Source organism: Scyliorhinus torazame, chromosome 11, assembly GCF_047496885.1.
Source record: "Scyliorhinus torazame isolate Kashiwa2021f chromosome 11, sScyTor2.1, whole genome shotgun sequence".
Taxonomy (NCBI): domain Eukaryota; kingdom Metazoa; phylum Chordata; class Chondrichthyes; order Carcharhiniformes; family Scyliorhinidae; genus Scyliorhinus; species Scyliorhinus torazame.
In genome coordinates, this window is record NC_092717.1 from 180,794,058 (window position 1) to 180,819,412 (window position 25,355).

General features: G+C 47.0%; 6 non-coding genes across 6 annotated transcripts; all 6 read right to left on the minus strand.

Annotated features, from left to right (window-relative positions):
- Window positions 1-4,024: 4,024 nt before the first annotated feature.
- trnay-gua (transfer RNA tyrosine (anticodon GUA)) lies at window positions 4,025-4,112 on the minus strand. Its single transcript is given in 2 exon segments — window positions 4,025-4,060; window positions 4,076-4,112. It is a non-coding gene; the product is annotated as a tRNA-Tyr (tRNA).
- Window positions 4,113-7,787: 3,675 nt separating this feature from the next.
- On the minus strand, window positions 7,788-7,875 carry trnay-gua (transfer RNA tyrosine (anticodon GUA)). The gene is given in 2 exon segments: window positions 7,788-7,823; window positions 7,839-7,875. It is a non-coding gene; the product is annotated as a tRNA-Tyr (tRNA).
- Window positions 7,876-10,296: 2,421 nt separating this feature from the next.
- On the minus strand, window positions 10,297-10,384 carry trnay-gua (transfer RNA tyrosine (anticodon GUA)). Its single transcript is given in 2 exon segments — window positions 10,297-10,332; window positions 10,348-10,384. It is a non-coding gene; the product is annotated as a tRNA-Tyr (tRNA).
- Window positions 10,385-17,424: 7,040 nt separating this feature from the next.
- trnay-gua (transfer RNA tyrosine (anticodon GUA)) lies at window positions 17,425-17,512 on the minus strand. Its single transcript is given in 2 exon segments — window positions 17,425-17,460; window positions 17,476-17,512. It is a non-coding gene; the product is annotated as a tRNA-Tyr (tRNA).
- A 3,985-nt stretch (window positions 17,513-21,497) lies between these two features.
- Window positions 21,498-21,585, minus strand: trnay-gua (transfer RNA tyrosine (anticodon GUA)). The gene is given in 2 exon segments: window positions 21,498-21,533; window positions 21,549-21,585. It is a non-coding gene; the product is annotated as a tRNA-Tyr (tRNA).
- Window positions 21,586-24,006: 2,421 nt separating this feature from the next.
- trnay-gua (transfer RNA tyrosine (anticodon GUA)) lies at window positions 24,007-24,094 on the minus strand. The gene is given in 2 exon segments: window positions 24,007-24,042; window positions 24,058-24,094. It is a non-coding gene; the product is annotated as a tRNA-Tyr (tRNA).
- Between the last annotated feature and the right edge of the window lie 1,261 nt (window positions 24,095-25,355).

Sequence of the window (25,355 nt, forward strand, 5' to 3'; positions counted from 1 at the left end):
CGACTGACAGATGTCTACTTGTACTTTGAATTGTGTTCTGGGAGTTTGGATGCATTGTAGTCAAAGGAATACCCTGGTGGCCAGCAGGTGCCGAAGAGAATGCAAAGAGCCAGGTACTGGACGTTTTGAAAAATGAAAAGAAGAGCTGCTGCGCCTGTAGATGAATATGCAAAGGAGTAATGTAAAGAGAAAAGTTTGAATGGGTGTCATGTGTTTAGTTGCGCTTGGAATGTTTTTTGTTGAAAAAGGGAAGGGGAGCTTCCTTCGAGCCAGAATTGAACCAGTGACCTAAGGAAGCCAGTTTGAATGATCTACAGTTCTCCGCTCTACCAGCTGAGTTATCGAAGAAAAGGCCGCATGCAGTTGTTCTTTTCTGGTTATTTCCCACATGCCATTAGCGATTTGACGCTTCATCTCACTCTGCATTTTGCTGCTATGTGAGACTTTGAGCCATTAACAGAACTCCATAGCAGGAGTCTGTGCTACTTTCAATTAAACGTTTCATGATGCAAACTGCAGATCAAAGCTTTCCCTCCTCCTTGCATTGCAATTTCAGACAAACACTCAATTCTGCCTTCGTGAACCTTGCAAATGCACCTATTTGCTCACTTTGTCTGGAAGGCCATTCAGGAGATGCCCTCACATGTCAGTGAGCTGAGTGACTGGCTTTCTATTTGAAAGACATTCATTCAACCTCAGAGATAGGGGCAGATCATGCACACATTTAATTTCCTTAATTGCCTCGGCTGGGCATCTTTGACGCTTGCTAAAATTCAATAACCTTCATAGTTGCAACTGTCTGTAAATTTTAAACTCCCTCCAATTTGTGTGCAACAGCACATTCTTAACTTGGAGCTCTGTGACCTGGCCAAAAGAAGTGGTGAGCTTGACTGGTAATAGGAATAGAATAATGGACTGCCTCTCACAATAAAACCGCAGGGTCTAGAAGTTGAAGTAATTCACTGCATCGTGGCACAACGCACAATGACTTGCTTCACTGGCTACGTTGCACACCTATCTCCAAGTGTCTCGGAGATCAGCAGGGAAGTCCTGCTAGTGTCAGCCTGCTGCCCAAATACAGTAGACGCTTGTCTCCATCAGCAAGTCCACAAAGCAACGGGTGAGCTTCATCTGAAGGGATTTCAATTCGGATGATGACAGAAGCAGCCGAGAGTGCAATGATATGGATTGAATTAGACACGAGCTGAAAGTTGCTGCTGGGATGACTGTGCAGGGGCAATGAGGAGGTGTGTCCGACTGACAGAAGTCTACTTGTACTTTGAATTGTGTTCTGGGAGTTTGGATGCATTGTAGTGAAAGGAATACCCTGGTGGCCAGCAGGTGCCGAAGAGAATGCAAAGATCCAGGTTCTGGGCGTTTTGAAAAATGAAAAGAAGGGCTGCTGCACCTGTCGATGAATATGCGAAGGAGTAATGTAAAGAGAAGAGTTTGAATGGGTGTCATGCGTTTAGTTGCGCTTGGAATGTTGTTTGTTGAATAAGGGAAGGGGAGCTTCCATTCGAGCCAGAATTGAACCAGCGACCTAAGGATGTCAGTTTGAATGATCTACAGTCCTCCGCTCCTCCAGCTGAGCTATCGAAGGAGAGGCCACATGCAGTTGTTCTTTTCTGGTTATTTCTCACATGCCATTAGCGATTTGACGCTTCATCTCACTCTGCATGTTGCTGCTATGTGAGACTTTGAGCCATTAACAGAACTCCATAGCAAGAGTCTGTGCTACTTTCAATGAAACGTTTCATGATGCAAACTGCAGATCAAAGCTTTCCCTCCTCCTTGCATTGCAATTTCAGACAAACACTCAATTCTGCCCTAGCGAACCTTGCAAATGTACCTATTTGCTGACTTTGTCTGGAAGGCCATTCAGGAGATGCCCTCACATGTCAGTGAGCTGAGTGACTGACTTTCTATTTGAAAGACATTCATTCAACCTCAGAGATAGGGGCAGATCATGCACACATTTAATTTCCTTATATGCCACGGCTGTGCATCTTTGACGCTTTCTAAAATTCAATAATCTTCATAGTTGCAACTGTCTGTAAATTTTAATCTCCCTCCAATTTGTGTGCAGCAGCACATTCTTAACTTGGAGCTCTGTGACCTGGCCAAAAGAAGAGGTGAGCTTGACTGGTATTAGGAATAGAATAATGGACTGCCTCTCACAATAAAAGCGCAGGGTCTAGAAGTTGAAGTAATTCACTGCATCATGGCACAACGCACAATGACTTGCTTCACTGGCTACGCTGCACACCTATCTCCAAGTGGCTCGGAGATCAGCAGGGAAGTCCTGCTAGTGTCAGCCTGCTGCCCAAATACAGTAGACGCTTGTCTCCATCAGCAAGTCCTCAAAGCAACGGGTGAGCTTCATCTGAAGGGATTTCAATTCGGATGATGACAGAAGCAGCCAAGAGTGCAATGATAGGGATTGAATTAGACACGAGCTGAAAGTTGCTGCTGGGATGACTGTGCAGGGGCAGTGAGCTGGTGTATCCGACTGACAGATGTCTACTTGTACTTTGAATTGTGTTCTGGGAGTTTGGATGCATTGTAGTCAAAGGAATACCCTGGTGGCCAGCAGGTGCCGAAGAGAATGCAAAGAGCCAGGTACTGGACGTTTTGAAAAATGAAAAGAAGAGCTGCTGCGCCTGTAGATGAATATGCAAAGGAGTAATGTAAAGAGAAAAGTTTGAATGGGTGTCATGTGTTTAGTTGCGCTTGGAATGTTTTTTGTTGAAAAAGGGAAGGGGAGCTTCCTTCGAGCCAGAATTGAACCAGTGACCTAAGGAAGCCAGTTTGAATGATCTACAGTTCTCCGCTCTACCAGCTGAGTTATCGAAGAAAAGGCCGCATGCAGTTGTTCTTTTCTGGTTATTTCCCACATGCCATTAGCGATTTGACGCTTCATCTCACTCTGCATTTTGCTGCTATGTGAGACTTTGAGCCATTAACAGAACTCCATAGCAGGAGTCTGTGCTACTTTCAATTAAACGTTTCATGATGCAAACTGCAGATCAAAGCTTTCCCTCCTCCTTGCATTGCAATTTCAGACAAACACTCAATTCTGCCTTCGTGAACCTTGCAAATGCACCTATTTGCTCACTTTGTCTGGAAGGCCATTCAGGAGATGCCCTCACATGTCAGTGAGCTGAGTGACTGGCTTTCTATTTGAAAGACATTCATTCAACCTCAGAGATAGGGGCAGATCATGCACACATTTAATTTCCTTAATTGCCTCGGCTGGGCATCTTTGACGCTTGCTAAAATTCAATAACCTTCATAGTTGCAACTGTCTGTAAATTTTAAACTCCCTCCAATTTGTGTGCAACAGCACATTCTTAACTTGGAGTTGTGTGACCTGGCCAAAAGAAGTGGTGAGCTTGACTGGTAATAGGAATAGAATAATGGACTGCCTCTCACAATAAAAGCGCAGGGTCTAGAAGTTGAAGTAATTCACTGCATCGTGGCACAACGCACAATGACTTGCTTCACTGGCTACGCTGCACACCTATCTCCAAGTGGCTCGGAGATCAGCAGGGAAGTCCTGCTAGTGTCAGCCTGCTGCCCAAATACAGTAGACGATTGTCTCCATCAGCAAGTCCACAAAGCAACGGGTGAACTTCATCTGAAGGGATTTCAATTTAGATGATGACAGTAGCAGCCGAGAGTGCAATGATGTGGATCGAATTAGACACGAGCTGAAAGTTGCTGCTGGGATGACTGTGCAGGGGCAATGAGGAGGTGTGTCCGACTGACAGATGTCTACTTGTACTTTGAATTGTGTTCTGAGTAGTTTGGATGCATTGTAGTCAAAGGAATACCCTGGTGGCCAGCAGGTGCCGAAGAGAATGCAAAGATCCAGGTTCTGGGCGTTTTGAAAAATGAAAAGAAGGGCTGCTGCACCTGTAGATGAATATGCGAAGGAGTAATGTAAAGAGAAGAGTTTGATTGGGTGTCATGCGTTTAGTTGCGCTTGGAATGTTGTTTGTTGAAAAAGGGAAGGGGAGCTTCCTTCGAGCCGGAATTGAACCAGCGACCTAAGGATGTCAGTTTGAATGATCTACAGTCCTCCACTCTACCAGCTGAGCTATCGAAGGAGAGGCCACATGCAGTAGTTCTTTTCTGGTTATTTCTCAAATGCCATTAGCGATTTGACGCTTCATCTCACTCTGCATGTTGCTGCTATGTGAGACTTTGAGCCATTAACAGAACTCCATAGCAAGAGTCTGTGCTACTTTCAATGAAACGTTTCATGATGCAAACTGCAGATCAAAGCTTTCCCTCCTCCTTGCATTGCAATTTCAGACAAACACTCAATTCTGCCTCAGCGAACCTTGCAAATGCACCTATTTGCTGACTTTGTCTGGAAGGCCATTCAGGAGATGCCCTCACATGTCAGTGAGATGAGTGACTGACTTTCTATTTGAAAGACATTCATTCAACCTCAGAGATAGGGGCAGATCATGCACACATTTAATTTCCTTATATGCCACGGCTGTGCATCTTTGACGCTTTCTAAAATTCAATAATCTTCATAGTTGCAACTGTCTGTAAATTTTAATCTCCCTCCAATTTGTGTGCAGCAGCACATTCTTAACTTGGAGCTCTGTGACCTGGCCAAAAGAAGAGGTGAGCTTGACTGGTAATAGGAATAGAATAATGGACTGCCTCTCACAATAAAAGCGCAGGGTCTAGAAGTTGAAGTAATTCACTGCATCATGGCACAACGCACAATGACTTGCTTCACTGGCTACGCTGCACACCTATCTCCAAGTGGCTCGGAGATCAGCAGGGAAGTCCTGCTAGTGTCAGCCTGCTGGCCAAATACAGTAGGCGCTTGTCTCCATCAGCAAGTCCTCAAAGCAACGGGTGAGCTTCATCTGAAGGGATTTCAATTCGGATGATGACAGAAGCAGCCAAGAGTGCAATGATATGGATTGAATTAGACACGAGCTGAAAGTTGCTGCTGGGATGACTGTGCAGGGGCAGTGAGCTGGTGTATCCGACTGACAGATGTCTACTTGTACTTTGAATTGTGTTCTGGGAGTTTGGATGCATTGTAGTCAAAGGAATACCCTGGTGGCCAGCAGGTGCCGAAGAGAATGCAAAGAGCCAGGTACTGGACGTTTTGAAAAATGAAAAGAAGAGCTGCTGCGCCTGTAGATGAATATGCAAAGGAGTAATGTAAAGAGAAAAGTTTGAATGGGTGTCATGTGTTTAGTTGCGCTTGGAATGTTTTTTGTTGAAAAAGGGAAGGGGAGCTTCCTTCGAGCCAGAATTGAACCAGTGACCTAAGGAAGCCAGTTTGAATGATCTACAGTTCTCCGCTCTACCAGCTGAGTTATCGAAGAAAAGGCCGCATGCAGTTGTTCTTTTCTGGTTATTTCCCACATGCCATTAGCGATTTGACGCTTCATCTCACTCTGCATTTTGCTGCTATGTGAGACTTTGAGCCATTAACAGAACTCCATAGCAGGAGTCTGTGCTACTTTCAATTAAACGTTTCATGATGCAAACTGCAGATCAAAGCTTTCCCTCCTCCTTGCATTGCAATTTCAGACAAACACTCAATTCTGCCTTAGCGAACCTTGCAAATGCACCTATTTGCTGACTTTGTCTGGAAGGCCATTCAGGAGATGCCCTCACATGTCAGTGAGCTGAGTGACTGACTTTCTATTTGAAAGACATTCATTCAACCTCAGAGATAGGGGCAGATCATGCACACATTTAATTTCCTTATATGCCACGGCTGTGCATCTTTGACGCTTTCTAAAATTCAATAATCTTCATAGTTGCAACTGTCTGTAAATTTTAATCTCCCTCCAATTTGTGTGCAGCAGCACATTCTTAACTTGGAGCTCTGTGACCTGGCCAAAAGAAGAGGTGAGCTTGACTGGTATTAGGAATAGAATAATGGACTGCCTCTCACAATAAAAGCGCAGGGTCTAGAAGTTGAAGTAATTCACTGCATCATGGCACAACGCACAATGACTTGCTTCACTGGCTACGCTGCACACCTATCTCCAAGTGGCTCGGAGATCAGCAGGGAAGACCTGCTAGTGTCAGCCTGCTGCCCAAATACAGTAGACGCTTGTCTCCATCAGCAAGTCCTCAAAGCAACGGGTGAGCTTCATCTGAAGGGATTTCAATTCGGATGATGACAGAAGCAGCCAAGAGTGCAATGATAGGGATTGAATTAGACACGAGCTGAAAGTTGCTGCTGGGATGACTGTGCAGGGGCAGTGAGCTGGTGTATCCGACTGACAGATGTCTACTTGTACTTTGAATTGTGTTCTGGGAGTTTGGATGCATTGTAGTCAAAGGAATACCCTGGTGGCCAGCAGGTGCCGAAGAGAATGCAAAGAGCCAGGTACTGGACGTTTTGAAAAATGAAAAGAAGAGCTGCTGCGCCTGTAGATGAATATGCAAAGGAGTAATGTAAAGAGAAAAGTTTGAATGGGTGTCATGTGTTTAGTTGCGCTTGGAATGTTTTTTGTTGAAAAAGGGAAGGGGAGCTTCCTTCGAGCCAGAATTGAACCAGTGACCTAAGGAAGCCAGTTTGAATGATCTACAGTTCTCCGCTCTACCAGCTGAGTTATCGAAGAAAAGGCCGCATGCAGTTGTTCTTTTCTGGTTATTTCCCACATGCCATTAGCGATTTGACGCTTCATCTCACTCTGCATTTTGCTGCTATGTGAGACTTTGAGCCATTAACAGAACTCCATAGCAGGAGTCTGTGCTACTTTCAATTAAACGTTTCATGATGCAAACTGCAGATCAAAGCTTTCCCTCCTCCTTGCATTGCAATTTCAGACAAACACTCAATTCTGCCTTCGTGAACCTTGCAAATGCACCTATTTGCTCACTTTGTCTGGAAGGCCATTCAGGAGATGCCCTCACATGTCAGTGAGCTGAGTGACTGGCTTTCTATTTGAAAGACATTCATTCAACCTCAGAGATAGGGGCAGATCATGCACACATTTAATTTCCTTAATTGCCTCGGCTGGGCATCTTTGACGCTTGCTAAAATTCAATAACCTTCATAGTTGCAACTGTCTGTAAATTTTAAACTCCCTCCAATTTGTGTGCAACAGCACATTCTTAACTTGGAGTTGTGTGACCTGGCCAAAAGAAGTGGTGAGCTTGACTGGTAATAGGAATAGAATAATGGACTGCCTCTCACAATAAAAGCGCAGGGTCTAGAAGTTGAAGTAATTCACTGCATCGTGGCACAACGCACAATGACTTGCTTCACTGGCTACGCTGCACACCTATCTCCAAGTGGCTCGGAGATCAGCAGGGAAGTCCTGCTAGTGTCAGCCTGCTGCCCAAATACAGTAGACGATTGTCTCCATCAGCAAGTCCACAAAGCAACGGGTGAACTTCATCTGAAGGGATTTCAATTTAGATGATGACAGTAGCAGCCGAGAGTGCAATGATGTGGATCGAATTAGACACGAGCTGAAAGTTGCTGCTGGGATGACTGTGCAGGGGCAATGAGGAGGTGTGTCCGACTGACAGATGTCTACTTGTACTTTGAATTGTGTTCTGAGTAGTTTGGATGCATTGTAGTGAAAGGAATACCCTGGTGGCCAGCAGGTGCCGAAGAGAATGCAAAGATCCAGGTTCTGGGCGTTTTGAAAAATGAAAAGAAGGGCTGCTGCACCTGTAGATGAATATGCGAAGGAGTAATGTAAAGAGAAGAGTTTGAATGGGTGTCATGCGTTTAGTTGCGCTTGGAATGTTGTTTGTTGAAAAAGGGAAGGGGAGCTTCCTTCGAGCCGGAATTGAACCAGCGACCTAAGGATGTCAGTTTGAATAATCTACAGTCCTCCGCTCTACCAGCTGAGCTATCGAAGGAGAGGCCACATGCAGTAGTTCTTTTCTGGTTATTTCTCAAATGCCATTAGCGATTTGACGCTTCATCTCACTCTGCATGTTGCTGCTATGTGAGACTTTGAGCCATTAACAGAACTCCATAGCAAGAGTCTGTGCTACTTTCAATGAAACGTTTCATGATGCAAACTGCAGATCAAAGCTTTCCCTCCTCCTTGCATTGCAATTTCAGACAAACACTCAATTCTGCCTCAGCGAACCTTGCAAATGCACCTATTTGCTGACTTTGTCTGGAAGGCCATTCAGGAGATGCCCTCACATGTCAGTGAGATGAGTGACTGACTTTCTATTTGAAAGACATTCATTCAACCTCAGAGATAGGGGCAGATCATGCACACATTTAATTTCCTTATATGCCACGGCTGTGCATCTTTGACGCTTTCTAAAATTCAATAATCTTCATAGTTGCAACTGTCTGTAAATTTTAATCTCCCTCCAATTTGTGTGCAGCAGCACATTCTTAACTTGGAGCTCTGTGACCTGGCCAAAAGAAGAGGTGAGCTTGACTGGTAATAGGAATAGAATAATGGACTGCCTCTCACAATAAAAGCGCAGGGTCTAGAAGTTGAAGTAATTCACTGCATCATGGCACAACGCACAATGACTTGCTTCACTGGCTACGCTGCACACCTATCTCCAAGTGGCTCGGAGATCAGCAGGGAAGTCCTGCTAGTGTCAGCCTGCTGCCCAAATACAGTAGGCGCTTGTCTCCATCAGCAAGTCCTCAAAGCAACGGGTGAGCTTCATCTGAAGGGATTTCAATTCGGATGATGACAGAAGCAGCCAAGAGTGCAATGATATGGATTGAATTAGACACGAGCTGAAAGTTGCTGCTGGGATGACTGTGCAGGGGCAGTGAGCTGGTGTATCCGACTGACAGATGTCTACTTGTACTTTGAATTGTGTTCTGGGAGTTTGGATGCATTGTAGTCAAAGGAATACCCTGGTGGCCAGCAGGTGCCGAAGAGAATGCAAAGAGCCAGGTACTGGACGTTTTGAAAAATGAAAAGAAGAGCTGCTGCGCCTGTAGATGAATATGCAAAGGAGTAATGTAAAGAGAAAAGTTTGAATGGGTGTCATGTGTTTAGTTGCGCTTGGAATGTTTTTTGTTGAAAAAGGGAAGGGGAGCTTCCTTCGAGCCAGAATTGAACCAGTGACCTAAGGAAGCCAGTTTGAATGATCTACAGTTCTCCGCTCTACCAGCTGAGTTATCGAAGAAAAGGCCGCATGCAGTTGTTCTTTTCTGGTTATTTCCCACATGCCAGTAGCGATTTGACGCTTCATCTCACTCTGCATTTTGCTGCTATGTGAGACTTTGAGCCATTAACAGAACTCCATAGCAGGAGTCTGTGCTACTTTCAATTAAACGTTTCATGATGCAAACTGCAGATCAAAGCTTTCCCTCCTCCTTGCATTGCAATTTCAGACAAACACTCAATTCTGCCTTCGTGAACCTTGCAAATGCACCTATTTGCTCACTTTGTCTGGAAGGCCATTCAGGAGATGCCCTCACATGTCAGTGAGCTGAGTGACTGGCTTTCTATTTGAAAGACATTCATTCAACCTCAGAGATAGGGGCAGATTATGCACACATTTAATTTCCTTAATTGCCTCGGCTGGGCATCTTTGACGCTTGCTAAAATTCAATAATCTTCATAGTTGCAACTGTCTGTAAATTTCAAACTCCCTCCAATTTGTGTGCAACAGCACATTCTTAACTTGGAGTTGTGTGACCTGGCCAAAAGAAGTGGTGAGCTTGACTGGTAATAGGAATAGAATAATGGACTGCCTCTCACAATAAAAGCGCAGGGTCTAGAAGGTGAAGTAATTCACTGCATCATGGCACAACGCACAATGACTTGCTTCACTGGATACGCTGCACACCTATCTCCATGTGTCTCGGAGATCAGCAGGGAAGTCCTGCTAGTGTCAGCCTGCTGCCCACATACAGTAGACGCTTGTCTCCATCAGCAAGTCCACAAAGCAACGGGTGAACTTCATCTGAAAGGATTTCAATTTAGATGATGACAGTAGCAGCCGAGAGTGCAATGATGTGGATCGAATTAGACACGAGCTGAAAGTTGCTGCTGGGATGACTGTGCAGGGGCAATGAGGAGGTGTGTCCGACTGACAGATGTCTACTTGTACTTTGAATTGTGTTCTGAGTAGTTTGGATGCATTGTAGTCAAAGGAATACCCTGGTGGCCAGCAGGTGCCGAAGAGAATGCAAAGATCCAGGTTCTGGGCGTTTTGAAAAATGAAAAGAAGGGCTGCTACACCTGTAGATGAATATGCGAAGGAGTAATGTAAAGAGAAGAGTTTGAATGGGTGTCATGCGTTTAGTTGCGCTTGGAATGTTGTTTGTTGAAAAAGGGAAGGGGAGCTTCCTTCGAGCCGGAATTGAACCAGCGACCTAAGGATGTCAGTTTGAATGATCTACAGTCCTCCGCTCTACCAGCTGAGCTATCGAAGGAGAGGCCACATGCAGTAGTTCTTTTCTGGTTATTTCTCAAATGCCATTAGCGATTTGACGCTTCATCTCACTCTGCATGTTGCTGCTATGTGAGACTTTGAGCCATTAACAGAACTCCATAGCAAGAGTCTGTGCTACTTTCAATGAAACGTTTCATGATGCAAACTGCAGATCAAAGCTTTCCCTCCTCCTTGCATTGCAATTTCAGACAAACACTCAATTCTGCCATAGCGAACCTTGCAAATGCACCTATTTGCTGACTTTGTCTGGAAGGCCATTCAGGAGATGCCCTCACATGTCAGTGAGCTGAGTGACTGACTTTCTATTTGAAAGACATTCATTCAACCTCAGAGATAGGGGCAGATCATGCACACATTTAATTTCCTTATATGCCACGGCTGTGCATCTTTGACGCTTTCTAAAATTCAATAATCTTCATAGTTGCAACTGTCTGGGACTTCCGGGTGCGGCTATGCAGAGCTAGGTCGCATATTCGGCAGCTCCTGCTTGGAACGGACTTTTGGGCTCTTTTACAGGGCCCCCACGGCATTTGTTTGACATTTCCCGGTGTGGGAAGAAGGCGGCAATATTCCCCCGACAGTGTCCCCCAGGAAGGGTATGTCTCTTGGTTGCCAGACACACGCAGAAACAGTAAAAGATTTGGCTGCAACTGCAGGATAAACAGGGCCTCTTCCAGCATGCAGACGGGGGAAGGGCAAGCTTAAAGCTGCAAGCTGACCTGAGGGCCTGTATCAAAAGTGAATTCTAGCAGCAGAGGGAACAACTGTGAAAAGACCTCATCAAGGCCACTGAAGGGACTTCCGGTTGCGGTGATGCCGAGCTAGCCGCACGCTTCGGCGGCTCCAGCTCCGACGGACCTTCGGGCTCTTTTAAGAGCCCCAACGGGGAATTTTTCGACGACGCAACCCGGTGTGGGGCGTGTGAGAAGGGAGTCCCCCCCAAACGAAGGAGGAAAAAACCGGCGGCGTCGGCTGCAGCGCGAGGAATCGTCGACCAAAGGGTCAGAAAGAGAGAGGTACAAGATGGCGGCGGAGAAAGCGCAGGCGACATGGGGGCCTGAGCATGAAATTGTGAGACGGTGCGTGGAGCTGCTGAAGAGGGAGGTGCTGACCCCGTTGCTACAGGCAATTGAGGGGCTCAAGGAGACATTAAAGACCCAGGAGACAGAGCTCCGCGTGGTGGAGCAGAAGGTGACAGATATTGAGGACGAGATCCTGGGCCTGGCGGTTAAGACACAGACGCACGAGGCACTTCATAAAAAGTGTACTGAAAGGATCGAAGCCCTAGAAAATGGAGCGCGAAGGAAGAACCTTCGGATACTGGGTCTCCCTGAGGGTGTGGAAGGAGTGGACTGTGGAGCGTACGCAAGTACGATGCTGAGCTCACTGATGGGTGCTGAGGCCCCTACGGGCCCCTTGGAGGTGGAGTGGGCAAATCGGATTCCGGCGAGAAGACCAAAAGCGGGAGAACCACCCAGGGCGATAATCGTGCGATTTTACCGCCTTAAGGATAGAGAAGAGGTCCTGAGATGGGCTAAAAAGGTGCGGAGTAGCAGATGGGAGAATGCAGTGGTACGGGTGTACCAGGATTGGAGTGCGGAGGTGGCGAGAAGGAGGGCGAGCTTCAACCGAGCCAAAGAGGTGTTGCATAAAAGGAAGGTGAAGTTCGGGATGCTGCAGCCGGCAAGACTATGGGTCACGTATCAGGAGAGACACCATTATTTCGAGACGGCGGAGGAAGCATGGACCTTCATCAAAGAAGAGAAATTGGATCGGAACTGAGGGACTGATGCTGCAGGAAATGTTATTGTTAATGTTACGGTGGAAGTTAATTGAGAAGTAAACAGGGAAGGGGGGAGACATTGGGGAAATGTGGGCGCCGGTGAGGGGGGAAAGACGGGACATAGTTGGAGAATGGGGAAGGGGAGGGGGAGGGGAAAGGGAGCTGCGCCATAAGAGGCGGGTCAGGTAAACGGATGTTCCCGCACCAGAAAGAATAAGGCGGGAAGACAGGCGCAAGGCGGATGGGAGTTCCCCACATGGGGGGGGTCGAGGAGTGAGCAGGAGTAGCCGGGGTCAGTTGAAGTCAGCTGACTTACGGAAGTAATATGGGGGGAGCAATCATGCTGGAAAGAGATCTAGTGGGGAGGGGAGGAGGGAGGGGGAAGGGGGGGGGGGGACAACTGGGTTGCTGCTGCGGAAATCCAAAAGGAAATGGCTAAAGAGTGGGTGGGCGGGGATGGTGTGCGACGCTGGGGGAGCGAGCGGGAGCGCGGAGGCGGGATATGGGACTGGCCTAGAGAAGGTAATGGCTAGTCGACACGGGAGGGGGGCAGGTAGCCCCCTAGTGAGGCTGATCACTTGGAACGTGAGAGGCCTGAACAGACCGATAAAAAGGGCCAGAGTGCTCGCGCATTTGAAAGGACTAAGGGCAGACGTGGTTATGCTCCAAGAGACGCACCTAAAGGTGGCGGACCAAGTTAGGCTAAGGAAAGGATGGGTGGGACAGGTGTTCCACTCAGGACTGGACGCAAAGAATAGAGGGGTGGCCATTTTGGTGGGGAAACAGGTCGCATTTGAAGCAAAGAACATCGTAGCAGATAGCGGAGGTAGATATGTAATGGTGAGTGGCAGGCTGGAGGGAATGGAGGTCGTGTTGGTTAACGTGTATGCCCCAAACTGGGACGATGCGGGATTTATGAGACGGATGCTGGGGCGTATACCGGACCTGGAGGTAGGAAACTTGATTTTAGGAGGGGACTTTAATACGGTGCTGGACCCGGGGCTAGATAGATCCAGCTCAAGGACCGGAAGAAGGCCGGCAGCGGCCAAGGTACTTAAGGGGTTTATGGACCAAATGGGGGGAGTGGATCCATGGCGATTTCTTAGACCTAGGGCTAGGGAGTTTTCCTTCTTCTCCCATGTCCATAAAGTGTACTCCCGGATAGATTTTTTTGTTTTGGGAAGGTCGTTGATCTCTAGGGTGGAAGAAGCGGAGTACTCAGCCATAGCGGTTTCGGATCATGCCCCACATTGGGTGGACCTGGAATTAGGAGAGGAAAGGGAGCAGAGAACACTCTGGCGATTAGATGTGGGACTGATGGCGGATGAGGGAGTGTGTGCAAGAGTGCGGGGGTGTATTGAGAGATATCTGGAGGTCAATGACGACGGCGAGGTCCCTGTGGGAGTGGTATGGGAAGCACTAAAAGCGGTGGTCAGAGGAGAACTGATCTCCACTGGGGCCCACAAAAGGAAAACAGAGGCCAAGGAAAGGGAAAGATTACTGGGGGAGATTTTAAGGGTGGATAGGGAATTTGCAGAGACCCCGGAGGAGGAATTGTACAGGGAGAGGAGACGACTCCAGACGGAATTTGACCTTCTGACCACCAGAAAGGCGGAGGTACTGTGGAGGAAGGCACAGGGGAGGAGGTATGAATATGGGGAAAAGGCGAGTCGCCTGTTGGCTCATCAATTGCGAAAGAGGGCAGCAGCGAGGGAGATAGGAGGAATTAGAGACGAAAGGGGAGACACGGTGCGAAGGGCAGGAAAGATAAATGAGGTGTTCAAGACCTTCTATGAGGAACTGTATAGGTCTCAACCCCCAGAGGGAGAGGAGGGGATGCGACAGTTCCTGGACCAATTGAGGTTCCCGAAAGTGGAGGAGCGGGGGGTGGTAGGCCTGGGGGCACCGATTGGGGTGGACGAGGTTATTAAGGGACTGGGAAGCATGCAAGCAGGGAAGGCCCCAGGACCAGACGGGTTCCCGGTGGAGTATTACAGAAAATATGTGGACTTGTTGGCCCCGTTGATGGTGAGGACGTTCAATGAGGCCAGGAAAGGGGGGACTCTACCCCCGACGATGTCGGAGGCGACGATATCGTTAATTTTGAAGAGGGATAAAGATCCGTTGCAGTGCGGGTCCTATAGACCCATTTCATTGTTGAACGTGGACGCCAAATTGTTGGCAAAGGTACTGGCATCGAGGATAGAGGACTGTGTCCCGGGGGTGGTGCACGAAGACCAGACAGGGTTCGTAAAAGGGAGACAACTGAATGTCAACGTGCGACGACTATTAGGGGTGATAATGATGCCCCCAGTGGAGGGGGAGGCAGAGATAGTGGCGGCAATGGACGCAGAGAAGGCATTTGATAGGGTGGAGTGGGAGTATTTATGGGAAGTGTTAAGGAGGTTTGGGTTTGGGAACGGGTTTATTAGCTGGGTTAGACTTCTTTATGGGGCTCCAACGGCAAGCGTAGTTACAGGTCGACATAGATCGGAGTATTTCCGACTATATAGGGGAACAAGACAGGGATGCCCGCTGTCTCCATTGTTGTTCGCGTTGGCAATTGAACCTCTGGCCATGGCGTTGAGAGACTCCAGGAAATGGAGAGGGGTGATTAGAGGGGGAGAAGAACACCGAGTCTCGTTATATGCGGATGACCTATTGTTATACGTGTCGGACCCAGCGGGGGGAATGATAGAGGTTATGCGAATTTTGAGGGGGTTCGGGGATTTCTCGGGGTATAGGCTAAACATGGGGAAGAGTGAATTATTTGTGATACATCCAGGGGACCAGAGTAGAGAGATAGAAGGCTTGCCTCTAAGGAAAGTGGAAAGAAACTTCCGATACCTGGGGATTCAGATCGCTAGGAGCTGGGGAACCTTGCACAGACTTAATCTGACACGGTTGGTAGAACAAATGGAGGAGGACTTCAAGAGGTGGGACATGCAGCCTCTATCGCTGGCGGGCAGGGTGCAAGCAATTAAGATGATGGTCCTCCCGAGGTTCTTATTTGTATTTCAATGTCTCCCTATACTAATCACTAAGACCTTTTTTAATAAAATAGACAGGAGCATCACGAGCTTCGTGTGGGCAGGGAAAGTTCCGAGAGTAAGGAGGGGGTTCCTTCAGCGTAGTAGGGACAGAGGAGGATTGGCACTACCGAACTTGGGCGATTACTATTGGGCCGCCAATGTGGCAATGATACGTAAATGGATGATGGAGGGTGAGGGAGCGGCGTGGGAACGACTGGAGAGAAAGTCCTGTAAAGGGACGAGTTTAGAGGCGCTGGTGACGGCGCCGCTACCGATCTCACCTAAAAAGTTTACCACGAACCCGGTGGTGGCGGCAACATTGAATATCTGGGGACAGTGGAGGCGACAGAGAGGGGTGCGGGGAGCCCTGGTGGGGTCCCCAATCAGGAACAACCATAGGTTCGCCCCAGGAAGAATGGATGGAGGATTTCAGAGCTGGTTCCAGTTGGGAATTAGGAGGGTGGGAGATTTATTTATAGATGGGACTTTTGCGAGCTTGGGAGCATTGGAGGAAAAGTATAAGTTGCCCCGGGGAAATTTCTTGAGATATATGCAGGTGAGGGCATTTACTAGACAACAGGTGAGGGAATTTCCATTGCTCCCGACACAGGGGATACAGGACAGGGTGCTTTCAGGGGTGTGGGTCGGAGAGGGCAAGGTGTCAGAGATTTACCGAGAGATGAGGGAAGAGGGGGAGGAGTCGGTGGGCGAACTAAAAGGAAAGTGGGAAGAAGAACTAGGGGAGGAGATAGAGGAGGGTATGTGGGCTGATGCCCTAAGCAGGGTAAATTCCTCTTCCTCATGCGCCAGGCTTAGCCTGATTCAATTTAAGGTGCTACATAGAGCACACATAACGGGAGCAAGATTGAGCAGGTTCTTTGGAGTGGAGGACAGATGTGGGAGGTGTGGCGGGAGCCCGGCAAACCACGCACATATGTTTTGGGCATGCCCGGCACTGGAAGGGTATTGGAAGGGAGTGACGGGAGTGATTTAGCGGGTGGTGAAGGCCCGGGTCAAACCAGGCTGGGGGTTAGCTCTATTTGGAGTTGCGGAAGAGCCGGGAGTGCAGGAGGCGAAAGAGGCCGATGTTGTGGCCTTTGCGTCCCTAGTAGCCCGGCGCAGGATCCTACTCATGTGGAAGGAGGCGAAACCCCCCGGACTGGAGGCCTGGGTAAATGATATGGCGGGGTTCATTAAACTGGAGCAGATAAAGTTTGCCCTGAGCGGATCGGCTCAAGGGTTCACTAGGCGGTGGCAGCCATTTCTCGACTACCTAGGGGAACGTTAGAGGGAAGACAGATGACCAGCAGCAGCGACCCAGGGGGAGGGTTTAGTTTAGGTCAAAGATAAAGGGGTTTTGTTCCTTGTGTATTGTTTAAAATTTCTGTATTGTTATTGTTGCGTTTGCTTTGTAAGAGGGGAAAAATTGTTGTTTGGGAAAAAATTTTCAATAAAACATTTATAAAAAAAAAAAAATAGTTGCAACTGTCTGTAAATTTTAATCTCCCTCCAATTTGTGTGCAACAGCACATTCTTAACTTGGAGCTGTGCGACCTGGCCAAAAGAAGTGGTGAGCTTGACTGGTAATAGGAATAGAATTATGGACTGCCTCTCACAATAAAAGCGCAGGGTCTAGAAGGTGAAGTAATTCAATGCATCATGGCAGAACGCACAATGACTTGCTTCACTGGATACGCTGCACACCTATCTCCAAGTGTCTCGGAGATCAGCAGGGTAGTCCTGCTAGTGTCAGCCTGCTGCCCAAATACAGTAGACGCTTGTCTCCATCAGCAAGTCCTCAAAGCAACGGGTGAGCTTCATCTGAAGGGATTTCAATTTAGATGATGACAGTAGGAGCCGAGAGTGCAATGATGTGGATTGAATTAGACACGAGCTGAAAGTTGCTGCTGGGATGACTGTGCAGGGGCAATGAGGAGGTGTGTCCGACTGACAGATGTCTACTTGTACTTTGAATTGTGTTCTGGGAGTTTGGATGCATTGTAGTCAAAGGAATACCCTGGTGGCCAGCAGGTGCCGAAGAGAATGCAAAGAGCCAGGTTCTGGGCGTTTTGAAAAATGAAAAGAAGGGCTGCTGCACCTGTAGATGAATATGCGAAGGAGTAATGTAAAGAGAAGAGTTTGAATGGGTGTCATGCGTTTAGTTGCGCTTGGAATGTTGTTTGTTGAAAAAAGGGAAGGGGAGGTTCCTTCGAGCCAGAATTGAACCAGCGACCTAAGGATGTCAGTTTGAATGATCTACAGTCCTCCGCTCTACCAGCTGAGCTATCGAAGGAGAGGCCACATGCAGTTGTTCTTTTCTGGTTATTTCCCACATGCCATTAGCGATTTGACGCTTCATCTCACTCTGCACTTTGCTGCTATGTGAGACTTTGAGCCATTAACAGAACTCCATAGCAGGAGTCTGTGCTACTTTCAATTAAACGTTTCATGATGCAAACTGCAGATCAAAGCTTTCCCTCCTCCTTGCATTGCAATTTCAGACAAACACTCAATTCTGCCTTCGTGAACCTTGCAAATGCACCTATTTGCTGACTTTGTCTGGAAGGCCATTCAGGAGATGCCCTCACATGTCAGTGAGCTGAGTGACTGGCTTTCTATTTGAAAGACATTCATTCAACCTCAGAGATAGGGGCAGATCATGCACACATTTAATTTCCTTAATTGCCTCGGCTGGGCATCTTTGACGCTTGCTAAAATTCAATAATCTTCATAGTTGCAACTGTCTGTAAATTTTAAACTCCCTCCAATTTGTGTGCAACAGCACAGTATAAACTTGCAGCTGTGTGACCTGGCCAAAAGAAGAGATGAGCTTGACTGGTAATAGGGATAGAATAATGGACTGCCTCTCACAATAAAAGCGCAGGGTCTAGAAGTTGAAGTAATTCACTGCATCATGGCACAACGCACAATGACTTGCTTCACTGGCTACGTTGCACACCTATCTCCAAGTGTCTCGGAGATCAGCAGGGTAGTCCTGCTAGTGTCAGCCTGCTGCCCACATACAGTAGACGCTTGTCTCCATCAGCAAGTCCTCAAAGCAACGGGTGAGCTTCATTTGAAGGGATTTCAATTTAGATGATGACAGTAGCAGCCGAGAGTGCAATGATGTGGATTGAATTAGACACGAGCTGAAAGTTGCTGCTGGGATGACTGTGCAGGGGTAATGAGGAGGTGTGTCCGACTGACAGATGTCTACTTGTACTTTGAATTGTGTTCTGGGAGTTTGGATGCATTGTAGTCAAAGGAATACCCTGGTGGCCAGCAGGTGCCGAAGAGAATGCAAAGAGCCAGGTTCTGGGCGTTTTGAAAAATGAAAAGAAGGGCTGCTGCACCTGTAGATGAATATGCAAAGGAGTATTGTAAAGAGAAGAGTTTGAATGGGTGTCATGTGTTTAGTTGCGCTTGGAATGTTTTTTGTTGAAAAAGGGAAGGGGAGGTTCCTTCGAGCCGGAATTGAACCAGCGAGCTAAAGACGTCAGTTTGAATGATCTACAGTCCTCCGCTCTACCAGCTGAGCTATCGAAGGAGAGGCCACATGCAGTCGTTCTTTTCTGGTTATTTCTCACATGCCATTAGCGATTTGACGCTTCATCTCACTCTGCATGTTGCTGCTATGTGAGACTTTGAGACATTAACAGAACTCCATAGCAAGAGTCTGTGCTACTTTCAATTCAACGTTTCATGATGCAAACTGCAGATCAAAGCTTTCCCTCCTCCTTGCATTGCAATTTCAGACAAACACTCAATTCTGCCTTAGCGAACCTTGCAAATGCACCTATTTGCTGACTGATGCGCTAAGCGTCAAGAACCACAAAGACATGTGAGACTTTAACTCAGGCTTTAATATACTACATGGGAGGCTTACCCGACACAGACGACCCCAGAAAGAATGGGTGCTGTCCCAGAAGAGGTTCTTATACTGACTCCCGGGGGAGTGGCTAAGGCGGAGCTCTCCGTGGCCAGGTCGGGTTACCTACCAGTGACCGAACCTCTGCAGAGTTACAGTACAATACACAGTATTACAGGGCCACGTTACGCACAACTATTATATACTATGTACAATGGTAGGGAGGTACAGTGGTGTATCACCACACTGACTTTGTCTGGAAGGCCATTCAGGAGATCCCCTTAGATGTCAGTGAGCTGAGTGACTGACTTTCTATTTGAAAGACATTCATTCAACCTCAGAGATAGGGGCAGATCATGCACACATTTAATTTCCTTAATTGCCTCGGCTGTGCATCTTTGACGCGTGCTAAAATTCAATAATCTTCATAGTTGCAACTGTCTGTAAATTTTAAACTCCCTCCAATTTGTGTGCAACAGCACATTATAAACTTGGAGCTGTGTGACCTGGCCAAAAGAAGAGATGAGCTTGACTGGTAATAGGAATAGAATTATGGACTGCCTCTCACAATAAAAGCGCAGGGTCTAGAAGGTGAAGTAATTCACAGCATCATGCCACAACGCACAATGACTTGCTTCACTGGATACGCTGCACACCTATCTCCATGTGTCTCGGAGATCAGCAGGGAAGTCCTGCTAGTGTCAGCCTGCTGCCCACATACAGTAGACGCTTGTCTCCATCAGCAAGTCCTCAAAGCAACGGGTGAGCTTCATCTGAAGGGATTTCAATTTAGATGATGACAGTAGCAGCCAAGAGTGCAATGATGTGGATTGAATTAGACACGAGCTGAAAGTTGCTGCTGGGATGACTGTGCAGGGGCAATGAGGAGGTGTGTCCGACTGACAGATGTCTACTTGTACTTTGAATTGTGTTCTGGGAGTTTGGATGCATTGTAGTCAAAGGAATACCCTGGTGGCCAGCAGGTGTCGAAGAGAATGCAAAGAGCCAGGTACTGGACGTTTTGAAAAATGAAAAGAAGAGCTGCTGCGCCTGTAGATGAATATGCAAAGGAGTAATGTAAAGAGAAAAGTTTGAATGGGTGTCATGTGTTTAGTTGCGCTTGGAATGTTTTTTGTTGGAAAAGGGATGGGGAGCTTCCTTCGAGCCAGAATTGAACCAGTGACCTAAGGAAGTCAGTTTGAATGATTTACAGATCTCCGCTCTACCAGCTGAGTTATCGAAGAAAAGGCCGCATGCAGCTGTTCTTTTCTGGTTATTTCCCACATGCCATTAGCGATTTGACGCTTCATCTCACTCTGCACATTGCTGCTATGTGAGACTTTGAGCCATTAACAGAACTCCATAGCAGGAGTCTGTGCTACTTTCAATTAAACGTTTCATGATGCAAACTGCAGATCAAAGCTTTCCCTCCTCCTTTCTTTGCAATTTCAGACAAACACTCAATTCTGCCTTCGTGAACCTTGCAAATGCACCTATTTGCTCACTTTGTCTGGAAGGCCATTCAGGAGATGCCCTCACATGTCAGTGAGCTGAGTGACTGGCTTTCTATTTGAAAGACATTCATTCAACCTCAGAGATAGGGGCAGATCATGCACACATTTAATTTCCTTAATTGCCTCGGCTGGGCATCTTTGACGCTTGCTAAAATTCAATAATCTTCATAGTTGCAACTGTCTGTAAATTTTAAACTCCCTCCAATTTGTGTGCAACAGCACAGTATAAACTTGGAGCTGTGTGACCTGGCCAAAAGAAGTGATGAGCTTGACTGGTAATAGGGATAGAATAATGGACTGCCTCTCACAATAAAAGCGCAGGGTCTAGAAGTTGAAGTAATTCACTGCATCATGGCACAACGCACAATGACTTGCTTCACTGGCTACGTTGCACACCTATCTCCAAGTGGCTCGGAGATCAGCAGGGAAGTCCTGCTAGTGTCAGCCTGCTGCCCACATACAGTAGACGCTTGTCTCCATCAGCAAGTCCTCAAAGCAACGGGTGAGCTTCATCTGAAGGGATTTCAATTTGGATGATGACAGTAGCAGCCAAGAGTGCAATGACGTGGATTGAATTAGACACGAGCTGAAAGTTGCTGCTGGGATGACTGTGCAGGGGCAATGAGGAGGTGTGTCCGACTGACAGAAGTCTACTTGTACTTTGAATTGTGTTCTGGGAGTTTGGATGCATTGTAGTGAAAGGAATACCCTGGTGGCCAGCAGGTGCCGAAGAGAATGCAAAGATCCAGGTTCTGGGCGTTTTGAAAAATGAAAAGAAGGGCTGCTGCACCTGTAGATGAATATGCGAAGGAGTAATGTAAAGAGAAGAGTTTGAATGGGTGTCATGCGTTTAGTTGCGCTTGGAATGTTGTTTGTTGAAAAAGGGAAGGGGAGATTCCTTCGAGCCAGAATTGAACCAGCGACCTAAGGATGTCAGTTTGAATGATCTACAGTCCTCCGCTCTACCAGCTGAGCTATCGAAGGATATGCCACACGCAGTAGTTCTTTTCTGGTTATTTCTCAAATGCCATTAGCGATTTGACGCTTCATCTCACTCTGCATGTTGCTGCTATGTGAGACTTTGAGCCATTAACAGAACTCCATAGCAAGAGTCTGTGCTACTTTCAATGAAACGTTTCATGATGCAAACTGCAGATCAAAGCTTTCCCTCCTCCTTGCATTGCAATTTCAGACAAACACTCAATTCTGCCATAGCGAACCTTGCAAATGTACCTATTTGCTGACTTTGTCTGGAAGGCCATTCAGGAGATGCCCTCACATGTCAGTGAGCTGAGTGACTGACTTTCTATTTGAAAGACATTCATTCAACCTCAGAGATAGGGGCAGATCATGCACACATTTAATTTCCTTATATGCCACGGCTGTGCATCTTTGACGCTTTCTAAAATTCAAAAATCTTCATAGTTGCAACTGTCTGTAAATTTTAATCTCCCTCCAATTTGTGTGCAGCAGCACATTCTTAACTTGGAGCTCTGTGACCTGGCCAAAAGAAGAGGTGAGCTTGACTGGTAATAGGAATAGAATAATGGACTGCCTCTCACAATAAAAGCGCAGGGTCTAGAAGTTGAAGTAATTCACTGCATCATGGCACAATGCACAATGACTTGCTTCACTGGCTACGCTGCACACCTACCTCCAAGTGGCTCGGAGATCAGCAGGGAAGTCCTGCTAGTTTCAGCCTGCTGCCCAAATACAGTAGACGCTTGTCTCCATCAGCAAGTCCTCAAAGCAACGGGTGAGCTTCATCTGAAGGTATTTCAATTCGGATGATGACAGAAGCAGCCAAGAGTGCAATGATATGGATTGAATTAGACACGAGCTGAAAGTTGCTGCTGGGATGACTGTGCAGGGGCAATGAGGAGGTGTGTCCGACTGACAGATTTCTACTTGTACTTTGAATTGTGTTCTGGGAGTTTGGATGCATTGTAGCCAAAGGAATACCCTGGTGGCCAGCAGGTGCCGAAGAGAATGCAAAGAGCCAGGTTCTGGGCGTTTTGAAAAATGAAAAGAAGGGCTGCTGCGCCTGTAGATGAATATGCAAAGGAGTATTGTAAAGAGAAGAGTTTGAATGGGTGTTATGTGTTGAGTTGCGCTTGGAATGTTTTTTGTTGAAAAAGGGAAGGGGAGCTTCCTTCGAGCCGGAATTGAAAAAGTGACCGAGTGATGTCAGTTTGAATGATCTACAGTCCTCCGCTCTACCAGCTAAGCTATCGAAGGAGAGGTCGCATGCAGGTGTTCTTTTCTGGTTATTTCCCACATGCCATTAGCGATTTGACGCTTCATCTCACTCTGCATGTTGCTGCTATGTGAGACTTTGAGCCATTAACAGAACTCCATAGCAGGAGTCTGTGCTACTTTCAATTCAACGTTTCATGATGCAAACTGCAGATCAAAGCTTTCCCTCCTCCTTGCATTGCAATTTCAGACAAACACTCAATTCTGCCTTAGCGAACCTTGCAAATGCACCTATTTGCTGACTTTGTCTGGATGGCCATTCAGGAGATCCCCTTAGACGTCAATGAGCTGAGTGACTGACTTTCTATTTGAAAGACATTCATTCAACCTCAGAGATAGGGGCAGATCAAGCACACATTTAATTTCCTTAATTGCCTCGGCTGTGCATCTTTGACGCTTGCTAAAATTCAATAATCTTCATAGTTGCAACTGTCTGTAAATTTTAATCTCCCTCCAATTTGTGTGCAACAGCACATTCTTAACTTGGAGCTGTGTGACCTGGCCAAAAGAAGTGGTGAGCTTGACTGGTAATAGGAATAGAATTATGGACTGCCTCTCACAATAAAAGCGCAGGGTCTAGAAGGTGAAGTAATTCACAGCATCATGGCACAACGCACAATGACTTGCTTCACTGGATACGCTGCACACCTATCTCCATGTGTCTCGGAGATCAGCAGGGAAGTCCTGCTAGTGTCAGCCTGCTGCCCACATACAGTAGACGCTTGTCTCCATCAGCAAGTCCTCAAAGCAACGGGTGAGCTTCATTTGAAGGGATTTCAATTTAGATGATGACAGTAGCAGCCGAAAGTGCAATGATGTGGATTGAATTAGACACGAGCTGAAAGTTGCTGCTGGGATGACTGTGCAGGGGCAATGAGGAGGTGTGTCCGACTGACAGATGTCTACTTGTACTTTGAATTGTGTTCTGGGAGTTTGGATGCATTGTAGTGAAAGGAATACCCTGGTGGCCAGCAGGTGCCGAAGAGAATGCAAAGATCCAGGTTCTGGGCGTTTTGAAAAATGAAAAGAAGGGCTGCTGCACCTGTAGATGAATATGCGAAGGAGTAATGTAAAGAGAAGAGTTTGAATGCGTGTCATGCGTTTTAGTTGCGCTTGGAATGTTGTTTGTTGAAAAAGGGAAGGGGAGCTTCCTTCGAGCCGGAATTGAACCAGCGACCTAAGGATGTCAGTTTGAATGATCTACAGTCCTCCGCTCTACCAGCTGAGCTATCGAAGGATATGCCACACGCAGTAGTTCTTTTCTGGTTATTTCTCAAATGCCATTAGCGATTTGACGCTTCATCTCACTCTGCATGTTGCTGCTATGTGAGACTTTGAGCCATTAACAGAACTCCATAGCAAGAGTCTGTGCTACTTTCAATGAAACGTTTCATGATGCAAACTGCAGATCAAAGCTTTCCCTCCTCCTTGCATTGCAATTTCAGACAAACACTCAATTCTGCCTCAGCGAACCTTGCAAATGTACCTATTTGCTGACTTTGTCTGGAAGGCCATTCAGGAGATGCCCTCACATGTCAGTGAGCTGAGTGACTGACTTTCTATTTGAAAGACATTCATTCAACCTCAGAGATAGGGGCAGATCATGCACACATTTAATTTCCTTATATGCCACGGCTGTGCATCTTTGACGCTTTCTAAAATTCAAAAATCTTCATAGTTGCAACTGTCTGTAAATTTTAATCTCCCTCCAATTTGTGTGCAGCAGCACATTCTTAACTTGGAGCTCTGTGACCTGGCCAAAAGAAGAGGTGAGCTTGACTGGTAATAGGAATAGAATAATGGACTGCCTCTCACAATAAAAGCGCAGGGTCTAGAAGTTGAAGTAATTCACTGCATCATGGCACAATGCACAATGACTTGCTTCACTGGCTACGCTGCACACCTACCTCCAAGTGGCTCGGAGATCAGCAGGGAAGTCCTGATAGTTTCAGCCTGCTGCCCAAATACAGTAGACGCTTGTCTCCATCAGCAAGTCCTCAAAGCAACGGGTGAGCTTCATCTGAAGGTATTTCAATTCGGATGATGACAGAAGCAGCCAAGAGTGCAATGATATGGATTGAATTAGACACGAGCTGAAAGTTGCTGCTGGGATGACTGTGCAGGGGCAATGAGGAGGTGTGTCCGACTGACAGATTTCTACTTGTACTTTGAATTGTGTTCTGGGAGTTTGGATGCATTGTAGCCAAAGGAATACCCTGGTGGCCAGCAGGTGCCGAAGAGAATGCAAAGAGCCAGGTTCTGGGCGTTTTGAAAAATGAAAAGAAGGGCTGCTGCGCCTGTCGATGAATATGCAAAGGAGTATTGTAAAGAGAAGAGTTTGAATGGGTGTTATGTGTTGAGTTGCGCTTGGAATGTTTTTTGTTGAAAAAGAGAAGGAGAGCTTCCTTCGAGCCGGAATTGAACCAGTGACCGAGTGATGTCAGTTTGAATGATCTACAGTCCTCCGCTCTACCAGCTAAGCTATCGAAGGAGAGGTC